Here is a 16,918-nt window from a genome sequence, read left to right as displayed (position 1 = left end):
CCCACGTACTTTCATGTTTCCTCTTTCCCCCAGAACTTCTCAACACTTGTTTGGTTTCTATTATTTTTATTTGATTTTTTTCTCATGTTTCTCTGCTTCCTGTTAGCACAGGGAGCACCATCCCACTCTGAAACAGTCAACTGAGTGTAGGCATCAGCCTCCCTCCTCCTCTAGTCCCATCCACCCTGGGTCAAGACACTGACCTCAGAGGCATTGCTGGAGGTGGAAAGGGAAGATGCAAACGATTCCAAAGGAAGTTCAGCTTAAGAAGCTTTTAAAGTTCAGCACTGGGATAATCAGCAAGACTCCTTAGCCCTCTCCCTTTGTGCTATGAGTAAAATGCACAGTACAGTCTGCTTAACTCCTTCACTGCCAGCAGCAAAGATGTTGGTAAAGAGATAGGGAAACAAAAAGGAGCATCTTCCATGGAAAATCCATCTGTTCTGTATTGGTAAGAAAGCACGAGATACTGAGAGTATAATGATGAAATAGAAGTCTGTCCTGGGTACTTTCATACTCCTCTCCTCTTCCAGTATATCTCACAAGAGAATGTTAGCCCTACAGCTGCTGGAAATTGATTTCTTGATGGATTTCTCATGAATGAATGGATTGATGCTGGGAATGAAATCTTCATTTGTGTCTGGTGGTGAGATAAATTATGACTGAACCTTTCTCTCCTCTCACAGATTAATTCTCTGATTCTTAGGGGTGTCCTGTGCAGGGCTAAGAGTTGGATTTGATTATCCTTGTGGGTTCTTTCCAGCTCGTATTCTATGATTCTGTTAGAGTGTTGTTCTAGGCTCTTTCAGTACGTAGGACTTTTTCCTTTTCATTTCATTCCTCTTGCTGTAACAGTGAACTTGCCATGGTTGTTTCCTTGTGCTGGACACCATCAGGGCAGGGCTGAAGGTGAAGCTGATGCTCCTGTGCCATCACACGTGTTCCATGTGATGAGGAGCACGCAGGGCTGGTCTGCTGGGATCTGTGCTGAGGAGGCTGAATGGCCACTTCACAGTGGCAAAGGATATGGACCCAGAATAATTAAACAACTGTGTCTCATTGCAGCTCATGACAGCTTCCAGATGCTGCTGAAAGTGATTCCAGATGTGTTCTTGGGAACCTCTGGTTGTTGAGAGCACCCATGTGTTGGCAGGGTGAGAGCACATCCTCTTTCCGAGATGCACGTGGCATCCCTGCCTTTCTCCCTTAGACATGAGAGGCCGGCAGCACTTAGAAATACCCCCACAGGGCAAAACATTTCCCTGTCCCTCCAGTGCCTCTGTCCTTCCAAGAGCTCACAGATGTGCACTGCTGTGCAGTTGAGCAGGGCACAAAGGGTTGTCTCTGCCTGTCACCTGTAAACCCTTTACCTTACGCACAGTTACTTTTAGGGCCCACTGTGTCCCGCCGTGGAGACATGCAGACCCAAAGTGACCTTAGTGATTCTCTCTTCTAGCAGCACAAGGCAGGAATTTCTCCTGGTTACCCGCATATCCTTGGCTTTCCTGGCCTGATACCTCCCCCTGCTGTTCCCTGTCTTTTTTGGCGCTCTGCATCCGGCTCCGTCCCAGCTCTCCGTCACTCCTGCTGGTACCTCCGGTAACTGCGGAGCTGAGCTCGGACTCTGGCGTGGCAGAGGAGCAGAGGCGGGACAGTGGGTGAGGCTCCCGGAGCGGGAGAGTGTCTTTAAACGGAGATCGTGGGCTTGGCATTCTGAACGAGCTCTGAGTGGGGAAGGACTCAGAAGTCACAGGGGCTCAGCTCTGGAAACCCCAAACTCAGCAGCTGAAGGCCACTCTGGTACTGGCTGCAGGCACTTCTCTGTTTCCCCACCTTTAGGACAACACCACCTCCCCATCTCCCTCCTAATGCTGGCTTTAAGAGATTTCCCAAGCTTTGCATGGTTGATTTTTTTTTAATGATAGTTTATGTGCTCAGTCCCAGTGTCATTAAAATTCTTCTTTTGTCCTTCCCAGCATGAACACTTCAAGGCTGAGACTGGTTTATATTTTAGTGGCTTTCAAGTAACAAATATAATTATTATATAATTATGGGAGAATATAGGGAGGAAGAGGAGTGTTATTGGTGGTCATTCCAGCCCCTTCACTACACCATGCAAACCACCCAGTATGAAGCAGGCAGGCAGCTTTCCCAAGGAGTGTGCAGGGTAACAGTATTCCCTCTGACCTCTGCCCCGGAGGTGACAGGGGAGGAAAGGGGCTTCATCATCTATGACAATGCCCCAGAGAAAAGGAATAACATTAGAGTGTAAAATCTTGGTGAAAGGGACCATTTTTATTGCATAGGGATTCAACCTCCCACACAAAGGATGTTCATCCCAACTGGGTGCCAGCCTAGTAAAAGCACTTTTAAAAAGAAACAACTAAATGCACTACAAAGCAAAATAATAAGTAGAATTCGACACATTACAAATAAAACACCAAACAATCTTATTAAATCAGCACTTAGATGCTAGAGCTGAATGCATTCAAATTAGATCTAAAGCTTTGATATTGCAGTCTCAGCAGACGTGTGAATTCCCTGTTACAGGTTCCATCACATGAAGGCTTTTTGGATGGTTTTCTAAAGATGCTGTTTCACCTCAGAATTACCACCCAGAGCAGCCCAAGGACATCTGCATTGAGCCAGTGGATAACTTTATGGTACGTGCCTTGACTCTGTGAATGTGCTGCCATCGCTTGGTAGGAGGGGGACTGGAAAAATGGGATGAGAAGGCTGGGCTGGAGTTCAGATCATGTGGTTTATGCTTCTCTCCATGGCAGGAAGTGGCTGGTGGTTGTTGCATGAGCCTGGGGAGCCCTGTCTGTGGATGTTTGTTTAGAAACACAGTTGCACCAGTAACACCACAGTGCTAGGTCAGTTACAATGGAATTGGCTCCAATGGTTTCCTTTTCAGCTCAAATGTACTGCTCCAAACTGACCTGTCCTCTCAAACCCTAAATCAGGCTGTGCCCACTCAGTGTTTTCCAGTGCTTTTAGGAAAATCATACTTTGACTGATGGAAAGCAAACAGAGCTGAGGAAACCTGTGTGGACTGAAGACCATTAGTGTCTTCCCCTCTTTCTGGGACACAAGAATGTGATTCGTGAGGCTGTTCCTCTCTGTGATGAAGAACTACCCAGAAACAGGACAGTCCTGATAGTGCTGATGGGCAGGAACTGAGGATAAGGCTGGTAGTGACTTAGGAACAGAAGGAAGGAATGACCTAGATTTAGGCAAGATGGTTTCTATAACAAGTATAAAATACTCATCCAGGCTCATTCCCTAGTCTTCTATTCCCCAATTTTCTACGGTAGGTCTGTATTCAACACTGTAACTGTGAGCCTATTGTACCTTAAGTGTTTTCATAACTTCTTTGAGCAGAAGGATGCAGACTTTGGCTGTGATTTTATTTGGTCCAGCTGGTGAACCTGTCCTTGGCTTGTCAGGAGACAAGGGAAAATGCTCTATTTAGATCAGTAGAGATCCTTCAGGGAAGGACTATGACATAAGACATCTGGTTACACTTGGAATGCTGCCGTGAAAATCACGCTTATTTCCCTAGACAAATCTCATCCTTCATCCTTCCCTCCAATTCCCCACATGTAAAAAAAAGGATAATATTGCCTGATCTGTGGATGTTGGGAAAATGAATCCACAAGTACTTGCAGGGCACTCAAATGCTGTGGAAAAAAGCTCAAAGAAAAGCCAACCAATAAAGAGAGTGATGAAGAACACAGGCCAATGTAAACCATTCCTTGGCCGTGGTACAGCTCCGTTTTAATGACTCATGGTCTCGTGCAGTGTAAAACAACACCTCGCTTTCTGATAGAACAATAGCTTTATGTTGCATCCTGCATCCAGTGCTCCCAGACACGCACAAGGAAAGGCAGTTTTATGTTTTATACATGTTTGCTTTTCAACCTTCAGAAAGATTTAAGGGGGGTTTATTCCAAATCTGCAGCAAAGCCAGTGTTTCTTCCTGAAGATTAGTAATTAGATCCTGTGGCAGCACTTAAATATTTTGGTGATGGGTCCTTTAAAAGCATCTTAGATTAGATAGTCAGATAGGAATGCATGATAATAAACTGAGCAGACAGGGCCATGTGCTGAGTTACTCATTATCACTTCAATCCAGGCTGAATTGTGTGAACATGCCGACACTAAAAAGGCAGAAAAGTAAAGTGGGCTTCTTAAAAATAATGTTATTTTTTGCTCTCCATAATTGATTATATACACATTACTCTAGAACAATCCAGAAGACAGGACAAGGAATATGTCATTTTATGCTTGCCTGTCTTTTGCTGGCTTCCTAAAATATTGCAGGTTTGAATAGACATGATGATACTCTGAAAGTCTAAATTATGTTCTATTAAAAACTTTATAAATGGGCCCTCCATGAAATAGCAGCTCTGATGGCAGCGAGGCAGGCTGTATTTCAATGGATGTTAGTGGGAGCTCTGCTGCCTCCAAACACAGGATTGGGCACTTGTAGAGTGGAACCTGATCCCAGAAAGGCCCTGCGGGATGCCATTCACAGTTATGATTAGAAATGTCCCAGGAATGTGTGGGGAAGGATGAGTGCACAGCCTGCCTGAGATAGTGCCAGCATGGTCTTCAGCTCTCTCCGGAGGAGCCAGATGGCATTGTCTCTTTTTCCCAGTGATTTTGATTCGATAAGGTTGCCTTTTCCATGTGCTCCCTCAGTCTGGCTGCAAAGGACCTGGGAGAGGGGGAACATCTGACTTTACTCTTTGCTGTGGGATTCTCTCAGAGTTTGCTGCCGACCCCACTCCCCAGTGCTGGCATCCAGTAACCTACTGCAGCACTCCAACAGCACAGGGACACCACGCAGGACCTGCTCAGCCTGACAGCCAAATTTCCATTCCCATCTTTTTCCAGGCTCTCTGGCAGCTAATGAATCTCTACAAGAGGTTTTCCTTCCTTTTGTCGGTGTAATACATTTAAAGCCTTGAGATCACTGTACAAAGACCTAACAACACTGCAGCACTAATAATGTCGTTCTGAGGGCTAAGTCAGCCAACAAGTTACTGGCTGAGTATAATTTCTTTGACTATTTGTCATTATCTCCAAATATGCTTTGATTGCTTTTTTCCCTGACATGCAGACTTGGTGATTTGTCTGACATGCTTTGAGCTTTATTTAGAACGAGCCTTGGATTAATTGAATATCTCAATTTTTAATTTAAATCCTGTTTTTAGAAAAGACTTGCAACTGCAAATTTTACCAGAAGGTGGAACTAAAGCTCCATCTCCCAGCAGCTGCTCCCGCATAACTGAGAGGCATGTACTTAAAAGCCTTGGATTCAGTTAGTCCTTTCTCTCTTTCTCTCGAGGCAGCTGCTGGAAAGAACTCTGTCTAACATTGCGAGTGGATTAATTATTCTATTAGATCTGTTTAACCAAAATCTAATGTTCTGAACATCATATTGGGTCTGAAGGGACTTTTAGTACTTGTTTAAAATCATGAAGATTTTATTATTCCAGATACTTCCTGAAAAAAACCTTTTTTTGTTCAGTCTTTTGGTGCTTTAGCTTCTCAGCAGTTAGAGTTTATCAGGCAGAGATGTGACTATTTCTAGTAACACAACTCAGGGAGCTGGTACTTTTAGTGGAGTGTTAGTACATTTTGCAATGAATTATTGGGTCATATTATTCCATGAGAGCCCATTCCAGAGGCACTGATCAAGATGCAGGCCCCGCATGTGAGGTTGTTCCTTTTCAGCTGTACACAGAGTTCTCCAGAGAGCTGTTAAAGCAAAGAACAGCAACAAAAAAAGGTGTGTTGCAACTTTCCCGAGGTCACAGTGCTGGCAAGTGGCAAGAATTGCATCCATCTCCTGAAACAGAGTTGTTTTCAGACAGCACTGTGCCTTCCCAGGGCAATTATAATTTACTAATTGTTCAGTTTAGCAACAGATCCATTATCTGTCCCGCCTGTTTTTTACTTCTCTCTCCCCTCCCTTCACCCAGAATCTCAAACCACAGCCAATTCTGTACCTCTTTTTGGGGAAGAGAAGTACTCAGAGAGACTCACAGCCTTAAATGTAATGGAAACATTTGCTAATGAATGAGCCCTCGTTATGTGTGTTACAAGGAAACACTTAATTGACAGTGGCCACCAGATAACAGGGTTTAATTAATAAATCTATGTGGCGTCACATGCACCACAGGAAGGGATTACAGGGGTTAAAGTGTCTGCCTGGTGGACTTTTATGGAAGAGTTGTGTTGCCTGTCTTTTAACATGAATAACCCGTGTGTCTGTGACCCAGCACTTGCAAAGGGAGGGTCAGTTGGTTCTGAGAACACAGCAGCTCCGTCTGGCTGTTTGAACATGGCTTGGATGGCATCTGAAGCACACCAAAGGCACATTTGTTTTATTGCCTCTTCAGCCAGCATCTGGGTTCCTGTGCTGCTGTCTGTCCTACTGCACACACGGCCCTGAGCAGGACAAACAGGCATCTCAAACTCAGCAGTTAATGACCGGGTCATTAGTGCCTCAGACAGGCTGTCAGCACCCACCTGCCCAGCGGCAGCAGGTTCCCAAAACAGGGACTTGATAACTGTATTGATAAACTGATGAAGCTCTGCTGACCTTCCTCTACTCGTACAGTGACTCCATACTCAATGGGGAGCAAGGCTCCGGAGATCCCACTGCAGTCTGTTAGGGAGGATGGATTACTGTCACTCTGACCTGCAAGGGGTTCTCCACGTTTGCAGTATGATGTGAAAGGGTCACAGAGAGTCCAGAACTCCTGATCAGTCTGGCCTTTGATAATACTGGAAGGTTCCATGCCAATGGCAGGGGGTGGAACGAGATGGGCGTTTAAGGTCCCTTCCCAACCCAAACCATTCTGTGAGTCTGTAATTGTCATCCTCTTCTATTTGCACCTCCTTTTAGACCTGGAAGTGTTTGTTTGTGACAAACAAAGGGGTAACATTCACAACCACCAGCAGCCCAGAAACACTCACCTTTAGCCACTCTGCTCCTGCTTGGATGCACATCACTCTCAGAAATCCCTGCAGAGGGGACAGAAAGCAGCAGCTGCCCACGTGAACCTTTGCCCAGGAGAGCTGAACCTCCCAATATCAGCTGGCCAAGCCCTGTGGAACCAAACAGAACCAGCCTCATTCATCCCAGCCCATGGGCCAGGCAGCACATCTCCTGTTCTTGGGCATGCAAAGTGATAACTGGGCAAGAGGGGAACAAAGGCTCTCTGCCTGAAGTGGTGCCTCAGACACAGAGAGCTCTTTGGGACATGGCAGAGTTGTTTGTTCTCCTGCACACAAGGAGCATCTTGGAGAAATGTGGCCATACCAGTTCTGCTGAGAACAATTAGGGACAGAAAACCCTTTAACCTGCTCTTTGCCTTCCCAGCAACCAGCTGTGGGTTACCAGTACAACCCCAGTCACCATCCTTTGCCTGAATGAAGATGTCATTGTCCTGCCTTTAGTATAGATATTAAAAAATAAATAAATAAATCACACTAAGTTGAAAGGAGCAACTTTTCTCAAGGATGCAGGTCTTTATTGTTAACCAGTTACTTATTCAACTAAGAAAACAGTTGGACCATGGAGACCTAATTAGCTGGTAATTATTCTCTAGCTTTGCCTTATCTGGATCACAAGACAGATCTTTATCCTCTATCAGTAAAATCCCATTGCAGGCAATGGAACAGGAATAATCTGTTAAACTGGATCCTGTTCACAATCCCAATATTCTGGAAGAATGGGGGTTTTCACATGCAGGTCTGCAGAAACATCTCACTGCAATTACTTTATTACTATTAATCACTACCAGGCTATGAAGGAGTAGTAGTAAGTTGAAAAGAAGCTTGGTTTACTATGAAAAATTGTGTATTTTGATTTATTCTCTAGCTGCAGCGGAATCATCTCTTTCTGTTCTCTTAATAGGAGACTTTCCATAAGCCTTGACTCTTCTTCCATGTGTTAATGTACAGACCTACTTTTAATGCTTCTGTATTAATATTCTTCTGGACTTAGAGCTACAACTGTGGAAACCATAATTTTCTTTAATACACAAAGCACAGAATAGGACACAGAGAAGAATTAAGAGTAGGGAGTCTCCAAGTGCTCCCTGACCCCCATAGCTCATAAGGAGATTTCCTGCCTACAACAGGGATCCATAGCTGGTGAAAATAAAATTTTGTGTGAGCTAGAAAGACTTCAGAAACAAAGTCTTAGAACATTCTTCTTTCTGTGCTAAAAAATACACTAACGGGAAATTTAGAATTGAGAAAAAAGAGCTCTATATAACAAAGGATGAGCTATAATAATATGCCCTTACTATAAGAGCTTGGACCTTTTTTTTTTCTTCATGGCATCCTTCTAGGCAAACATTGTGCAATTATAACTTATATAAGCTCATTTTACATTAACCTTGCCTATTTTAACAGTTAAAACACTTTATTTTCAGTTGCTGAGATTAATATTGAGCTACTAACACAATATAAGCAGCAAGCAGAACTATTCCAGCTCTCTTAGATGGTCCTGTGCCCTTCTCACAGTGCAGAGGGTACTTAGCACAATGACCCCTAGTTAGTGCTTGCAGGTGGAAGTGCAGGGACTTGGACATCTTACAAAAAGGGGAAGATGAGCTTTCCTTCAGTTTATTTCTTTTTTTTCTTCTCCTCTGTATAGCAGGAAGAGTTTCACAGCAAAACATGAAATCGTCACTGGGGAAGGAAGGTGTTGCCCCAAAACAAGAGCATAAAATGGAGCTAAGCCATGAAGAATTTAAATGTAAAATATTAGTGTAGTTAAGTAGGAGCACATCTGGAATATGAAGAAATGTTAATGGTAGATTGGTGGCAGACAGGGAGCAGGGACAGGCTTTCAGGCTGGGTCTAGAAACCTTTCTTCCCTGTGTTAAAGATACTCTTCAATTGCTGCTGTTGTTTCCTCCAGCAAGAAAAGTGGAACTTTGTCTGCCCCGGGAAGTCTTTGAATGGGTGGAAGGCAAATGAGAACAATTCTGCCTTGCAAACAGACACGATGAGGATCTGTGCAGTCTGGGTTAAGCCCTGAGTGAAAGACACTGCTCAGGTACCAGCTGAGACAGCCCTGATGCTCCCAGGAGCAGTAAGATCCCTGGCAGTAGGGATTAAAGTCTTTCAGAATGCCATGGGAAAAGGACTGGGGAGAGTGGGCAAGGAAATAGGTACTGGTGAGAAGAAAAACAGCTCAGGGTCAAGCATAAGGCTGAGACTATGAGCAGAAAAATGGGACAAATGAGTTAAGGGACCTGGGGGTGCTCCTTAAATAAGGGGATTGGACACCCTGGACACATGTACCAGTTGTTTGATGTTCTACTCCCCCCTTGCACTGATAACACAGTGAAAGCTCTGGGGCTTAACTATTGGCACCAGGGTCTTAACAGCTACATGTATTTGAACGTCCTAATTACTGGGAATGGCAATGGAATTAGAGCTGATTCCTCCCTGTTCCTCCCTGGCTGGTTTGTCTGATCCCGAGGCTGGGGTCAGGGCCTGTCTCTGCGTGGAGCTGAGATTACCCAAAAATCTGTCTGTGTTGCAGGGAAGGGAAATGAGGCAGAGCCTGGAGCCGAGCAGTGGCACAACCCGATGGATTGCAGATTCCTGTGGGTGCCTCGGTGCTGTTAAGCAATCTAGAGTGTGACAGATTTGCTTCCAGAGCAGCACTGGTGCAGTCAGGTTGTTGTTCAGAGTCAAACCTTTTAGTCCAGGGTTGCTCTGAGGGTTTCAGTGTTCTGAGCAGTTCTGACTGAGCTGGGGCTGAAGAAGCTGAGTGCTCTGCAGGCAGACCCGTTGTCATGCAGAGTGTCCTCTGCAGCATTCCCAAACCCCTGGAGCTGGATGCTGGCTCCCAGCTGATGTTGAAATACCCAACTGCTGCAACCCAGGCAACAAATCCTTCTGGGAATGGCACAGTTCTCCAGCTCTGGCGATGAAATTGATTCCCAAGCTGTTCCACAGGTAAGGATTCTGTGACATTGTGGAAGGTCGAGGAATGACACAGAGCATCATAGGGAGCTAAATTAGGCACTTTTAATAGGAGAGAGACTCTCTCCTCTGTGTTTCAAGCCCCAAACCCTGCCTTGGCTGGCTTCCACGCACACAGCCAGTCCTCTGCGTGCTCCGCAGGAGGGTAGATTTGGCCAGGACCTCTGGAAAGCACTTCTCACTGTAGCTGAGGTTTTCCTCTTTCCTTGTTTAGAAGGAATTAAACTATTTATAGGCATGATCAGGCTCTGCAACTCTGTCCTTCCCTTAGCACTGGGCAATGCTACAGTTAATTTTGGTATGTTCTGTTATTTATTGAGTCCCAGAGCCCCTGTGTCTCCTTGTTCGTCCTTGTATTAATTAAGCACAAGTTTATCTACAGCAGTGAATTGCAGCAGCACAGCACCTGGGCAGTGAAGAGCAGGTCCTGGGCTGTTCCAGCATACTGGGATAACTGGGCTTCTGGCTGGCAGCTCCTGCTCTCTGCAGCCTGTTGGGAAGGGAAGCCTGAGCAGTTCCTGTAGGACACTCAGCCCCTGGGCTCTCTGGGAATGGTGGTCCTGGTTTCTCTTGGGTGACTGTGCAAAGATCCATGGGCAGGTTTGGAGTGGGATCTTGCAGAGCCCAGAATGATGAAGGCTGTCTAGAAACCATTAATAAAGATCAGAACTTGATGGCATCAATAACTCCCTTTGGGCTTCTTGCAGGCTGAGATAGTGGCAGATTGTCAAAATTACTTAACATCCTGGAACACCACCCATTCCAGTATGAATAGGTTTCTTGTGTACAGCTCACATGACCCTGGTGTTTTCCTGGTGTCTCTATGGAGACTGGAGACATTCTTCTGGTCTATTGGTTGGGGATCTTTGCTGCTTTCAGGTAAATTGTCTTGTAGAAAAAAAAGCGCAGAGATAATCCTCTGAATAATGAATAAAGCATCAGTCACAGAACACCAAAACATCCTGGCTGTTTTATAGAAGGAGTTGCAAATATTTTGATTTTTCCTTTTTAACATACTACCAGCTTGGCAGAGATTTAGCAATACTTGTGCAAAAAATAATTGGCCTTAGGCAAAGCTGGATGAAGCAGTGAGCATTCACATGTGGATCCTCATCCAAATGAGGCTGGAGCATGGATTAAAGAGTGAAGCAGTGTTAGATTTGGGAAGCCTTCCCTGCCAAAAATTGGGGATGCTTTTTAAAAGATGTTCCAATTCCAAACACTCTTATTCTCATGAGATTAGATACTTCCCCTCACCATTGGCTTCAGTCCCTCTAGAAGAGTAAATTAAATGAGATTTTTGTTACCTTGGCCATATTCAAACAGTTGTCTCTGTTTTCACTGGCATTCTGGAGAGGACAGCAATGTGGGTAGGAGGAAGATGATGGTTGGGTGCTTCCTTCCCCTTAAGGGTGGGTTGTCACAGCAGTGTGGAATTCACTGGAGAAAGGGGGCAAACACTGTTTATTGTCCCATGAATATTTGGGATGACTAGTAGGGGACCCGGTGCTTCTGTCTTGCCCAAACAGAACCCTCAGGTGGCACAGAATGCTCCTTTGCATTCCTGGTTGCCACTCCCAAACTCCTTAGCCCTAGTTTATACGTCCAGAATGTAGCCTCTTAGCCATAGCCTGGAAAAACAAATCCCACTTGCTGAAAGATGGGCTCTGTTCCTTGGCATAGCCTCTGGTGTACGTGGTGTCTGCACAACTCCCAGAAAATGAGAGACACCCCATAAATATCTCTTTAAATGCCCTCAGTTCTGCCAGTGGGTCTGTCTCAGGATCCATAGTGATTTATTACTTCTGGTTTGGTTCCTTGGTGCCCTCTGTAGTGGCCCAGCAACGCCCTGGGAGCTCATGGAAATACTCCAACTCCAGTGCCAGAGCCTGGTTGGGTTTTGGTAGCAGTAGTGCCTCGGGAAGGAGAAACTGCTCAGGTGCTGCTTGCCCTGCAAAGAGGTAACTGGAAAAAGTTAACACAGTCTCACAGCCCCCAGTGTGCTGTGGGGGAAAAAATGAGGTCACAGAGGAGAATTCTGGGATTCAGATTCTGCTCTGCCTGGAGAGGACGTGATGGTGAGTGAGGTCTGGCTTCTGTCCCAAGCATTAACAGAGGGAAACTTTGCCTCAGTTTCTCTGCATGTAGATCTGAGGCCATATTGAGGTCTCCTTTTTAAGGGATTTTGCAACTGTGTCATGAGCCTGCCATCAGCACTGATAAAAATGGTTATTAGCTGTACTATTACTTTAAATCAGAGCATCTTTTAACTAATTTGGGGACTGGCCAGTGGCTCCAGTCACATGATGAATACCCTTATACTCTATTTCTAGATGATTCAAAGTTGGCTCTAGGCAAGAGAGATTAGGTTTACGACTTGAGGCAGAGCAGGAAATAAAACAAAGGTGTCCCAATTGATAGTTCAGCTGTCAGTATGATTTTATTGAAGAAAGTGACTCAAGCTTTGGTTTATTCTGAGCACATCAAGGACACCTTTGTAGTGTTGCTGCCCTAAGCCCATGGCTGTCCATTAAGGGACAAAACCTGCTGGTGGAGCCAGGAATGGTTTGGAACCACACAAATGCTGCGGCACAATGGGGGGGATAGGGAGTAGGAGGAGAATCAGTTGGACTTTACAGGGGAAATAATGTAATTGAGTATTTGAGACAGCTTTGGGGGCTGAAAAAGAAATTCAAATGAAACTGATGGACTTGGAGCAGTCTTATTCCATAGTCACTTAGGCCAGGAGTGAAATTTGGTTGTAAAGATAAGCTGGGAGCAAAGAGCCCCCTGAAGGCGATGGGGTGTGTGAGCTTGTGCAGTTGCTGCTCTGCAATTTCTGTTTCCTCGGCTGCCCAGAGGTATCATCTTCTCATCTGCAAAGGGGCCAAGGTAAAGTTCAGGGCCAACAAACACTTCAGTTTCCTTTCCATCCTCTGCCTTTACAAGGCTTTCCAGGAGATGGGGAGGAGACCCTGCTCAGAGGTGTCTTTCTCTCAACGAGCGTTTCTGTCAGGGGAATGTACAGGGCTAAGGGTTCACTTAGCCACCCATCAGGTGGCTTTGCCTTCTATTTGCATGTGTGGGATGTTTTACACCGTCCCTGGCTTAAAGAAAACATCTTCCTGGGCAATGCCCTTTTCTCTGGCATGGGGCAGATACTCAAAACTCACTTTATTTATGTGAAGCAGAGGCTGAGATCTTTTAGTCAAAGGGATTTTAATGCACTGAGACCTTTCACGCTGCGAGGACAAAGCCTCTGGATTCCCTGGAGCGAAGCACTGGCCCAAATTGTGCCTTCCTCTTTCTAGCCACACATTTGATTTTTCTATACTAGATCAAGTATCAAGCCAAATATCTTGCTGAAAAAGGCATACACTTGAGATCAGAGTGTCAGTGTTTAGCAGGATTGATTATGTCTGTACAGATCTGTTTCCAAAGGTGGTTGGATTTCACTGGAAAAGGGACTTTTCTAGTGAAAAACGTGGTAATGTCAGGGGCTTGTGAAAGGTATCTTTGCCCTTTCGATATGGAAACAGGAATTCAGACTGAGAGTCAATGCACTTTCAGGTTTGGCACTTTAGTTTGTTCTGTCCATTCTGTCAAAATGGGCTTGCATCTTGAATTCTTGTGGAAACAGGTGAGCTGAAAACCCAACAGACAGAATTCTTCTCTTTAGGCAAACAATCCCAGTGTGCTCAGCAATGTACAAATACAGCAGCAAGTGACACCAGCTGACTCTGCCCTAAGCAGAGCCAGGTACTTGGGTGCTACCTAAACCACAAATTTAGTAATACAGCAGCAGCTTAATTCCTCTTGCCCTAATCACTGTCTCTTATGGTAATGGTTGTGCTGGGACTGAACAAGTCAACTCAAAGGTGCTTAATCATTTTCCCAAGATGCGCCACACCTGTGGGTCTCTGGCACTGCTCACAAAGGGCCTGGTAGCACAAATTGACTCCAAATTAAAACTACTTGTCTCCAGAAACCCCAGTTTAGAGAGTCTGCTGCCGTATCTCTCCTGATTGAACACAACTGCCCTCCTGGACAATCTATTTCCAGCTCTCTGGTGCCGGGCTGACCTCCCCGTTTTTCCTTGGAAATGACTTGTTACTGACTGACAGGCTCACAGCAGTGCTATTTTCCTCCCCAATTCTGATTGAAAAAGTGCTTTAGTCAGTGAAATGCAGGATTGTGTCCCTTGGATTAATTCCCTCTTGGAAAAGGGCAGAAATCCTGGTCCCTGGCTGTCCGGCTGCCGTTTGTGCTGTGCAGGTGCCGGCCTGGCGTGCACAGACTGCGTCAAGTCTGCTGCCCTCCAAACCTTCCTGAATGTGCCTTTCACTTCCCAGCCTCCCGTCCAGCCCCAGCTCTCAGCCACAAGAGAAACCTCAGGGAGAAGAACTTACCAGCAAGGCTGTCCTACATGGGAATAGTCCTGGGACTCCAACAGCTGCTCCGGGTTTGAGTCCCCTTGGCAGATGTTCGCTATTCCAGCCACTTCATTAATTTTGGAAACAAAACCCCTGATTATTCCTGACCAAAGCACCCCTTTTTGATTGACAGCCAGCGTGTGTTTCATACAACATAACCCACCGTATTGCTCTGGCCACTTACTTCTTTAAAAAACATTAATAAAAAGAAATAAAGTGTCTAGAGATGTATCAGTGTGGGCTAATGCCACCTGCCAGTTCATCTGCTTGGGCTCAGGTGAGGGCATCACATTTCTAGAGTATGGGCAGAGGTGCCAGCCACACACCTCTGGATATTCAGCCCTTTGGATGTGAGAAAGAAACATTTAAAGACAAGCAGAGTCTCTTGTCCCGCCGTCACTTGTGTGCGAGCTCGGTGAGCCCATGGTTTGCTTTCCCTCTTGATTTCTGGGCTGGATCTGGTCAAGCTCCTGGAATACTCTTTAGGAAACATTCCTCTGCTGCATCGTGGCAGGTTTTGCAAAGGCAAGAAAAGCAGGATAAATGTGAAGTGGGGGTAGGGGGGCTGCAGCTCCTGCCTGGACCCCGAGGAAACACAGAGCAGTAAAATGCCATTCAGTGCTGCTTTGGGGCTTAAATCAGTGGCTTGCTCAGGCTGTTGCTTCTAAAATATTCTTTGCAATACTTATCAGCAAGTACTAATTGCTGAAGTTAATGTTGCTGGTAATTACTTTGTTTCCTAAAAAAAAGAAAAAAAAGTGTCTGAAAAAGGCGAAGAAAATGTGCTCCTGAAATGGTTTATGTCTGAATGAAGAGGTGAGTACTCATAAAACTACATTAATAACAAAGTCAGTTCATCTGCTTAAATATCCATAGTTTGTTTAGGAATTAATGCAGCAGTTTAAGTAATTTTTTAAAAGTTATATCATCATGGACGAGAGACATCCTTGAAAACCTTAGTTGTTATTATTCTAGTTAAATTCCTCATTGTAAGATCACTTCAGTTTCTCAAAATAAAATGAAATAAAACCATTTCCAAGCAATTTATTTTAAATGAGAATTTTGTCCCAACGGTTTAAAATGAGCAAAACATTTTGCTTTACATTTCTTTTAATATAATTTTCTGTGCTGTATTTTTTAAAAAAATGTAATGAGGTTTTAAGAAAAAAAGTTTAATGGATATATCGAAAGTCTGATATATCCTTGCATCTGCCTTCCAGTTTGGACAGTGTGTGGACAATGCAAGTGTCTTATTTTGATTTTGAGTCTCTATAAATGAGAAACTTTATTGCTGAAGTTAAAGTCAAATGAAACTGTGAATTGAAAAAAGAAATAGTGCTTTTACAAAAGAGGTTAAAGGTAGCTTATAGTGTTTTGAAGGCTTTTAAAAAATACAGTTGAAAAAATAAAAGTTGTTCAAATCATTGATGAAAGTTTGAGATGGTTGTTGCCTTTTGCAAAAACAGATTGAGTTTTCTGTTAATAAAATAAGAGTTTGCTGCCATTTGGATTGCCAAAGCATGAGAACTGAAGGACGGCTGATAACTTTTTGCAGATTATATTTAAATCCTTGTGTGAAACCTGCAAATAATATTGGGGGGGGGGAGGTGGTAAATCTCCATAATGAGCCTCTCTTTACCCATTTAACGTTTGTGAGCTGGCCGTGGGTTCTGGAAAATCTGTAGCAACCAGTTAATCCAAGGATTCCTCCCGATACTCCTTTCCCTGAGTAGGGTGTCCTGGTGATTCCTGTCGGAGGCCAAGGAGACGAGAAATAAAACTCAGACCTCAGCCTGGAAGGAAAACTTCTTCCAGAGGGGGAAGTCTCAGCACCCCTCATTAGAAGGGGCGGAAAGCTCAGCTTTGCAAATATCCAGCTGAACTAAGCAGGGATCCACCAGAGAATCATCTCAGACGCGGGGTCCCAGTAACGCTGCTCCGGAGAAAAAGATCTTCTCTACAGTGCTCCCACAAGGCACCTATAAATAGGTAAATAGGATTTTTTCTCCTCTGCCACTCTCCAGCACTTCGCGGCTCGGGAATAGGTTTGGTGCTGGTCGGGGAAAGCTATCAGGGCCGGGGATGAGGCACTCTCCTCCGGCAGCCCGCATTTTAATTTTTTTTAGGTAATTACAGTATAGAGAACAGGAGGAGGGGGAGAAGAAAGGAGAGAAGCAAAAGAAATAAAGAAAAAGAAAAAAGAAGAAAAAGAAAAAAGAAAGAAGCCAGCCCCAATCTGGAACCTTTCACCAAAAGAAAAAAAAAAAAAGCCAGCCACACACCCCAGTATCTTAAAATAGCGAGCAGGGAGGGGAGAGGAGCGGCGGATCCTCCCAGCCCGGCGCAGGGTAACAATGGTGCTGGCGGGGAGCAGCGGGCGCCCTGATTGACAGCCTGAGCCTCCTAAAAAGGCCGCGGAGCGATGGGAGAGATGCTTATCGGCGGCTTTATATAGCGGG

The 16,918-nt window shown here is 44.9% G+C and overlaps 1 long non-coding RNA gene across 1 annotated transcript; it reads left to right on the top strand.

Annotated features, from left to right (window-relative positions):
- The first annotated feature begins 15,599 nt into the window (after window positions 1-15,599).
- LOC108447706 lies at window positions 15,600-16,863 on the top strand. Its single transcript, XR_001863375.1, has 2 exons — window positions 15,600-16,448; window positions 16,586-16,863. It is a non-coding gene; the product is annotated as an uncharacterized LOC108447706 (long non-coding RNA).
- The last annotated feature ends 55 nt before the right edge of the window (window positions 16,864-16,918 follow it).

This window comes from Corvus brachyrhynchos, unplaced genomic scaffold (assembly GCF_000691975.1).
Source record: "Corvus brachyrhynchos isolate BGI_N302 unplaced genomic scaffold, ASM69197v1 scaffold46, whole genome shotgun sequence".
In the NCBI taxonomy this organism is placed as follows: Eukaryota; Metazoa; Chordata; class Aves; order Passeriformes; family Corvidae; genus Corvus; species Corvus brachyrhynchos.
This window is presented reverse-complemented; position numbering and strand designations above follow the sequence as displayed.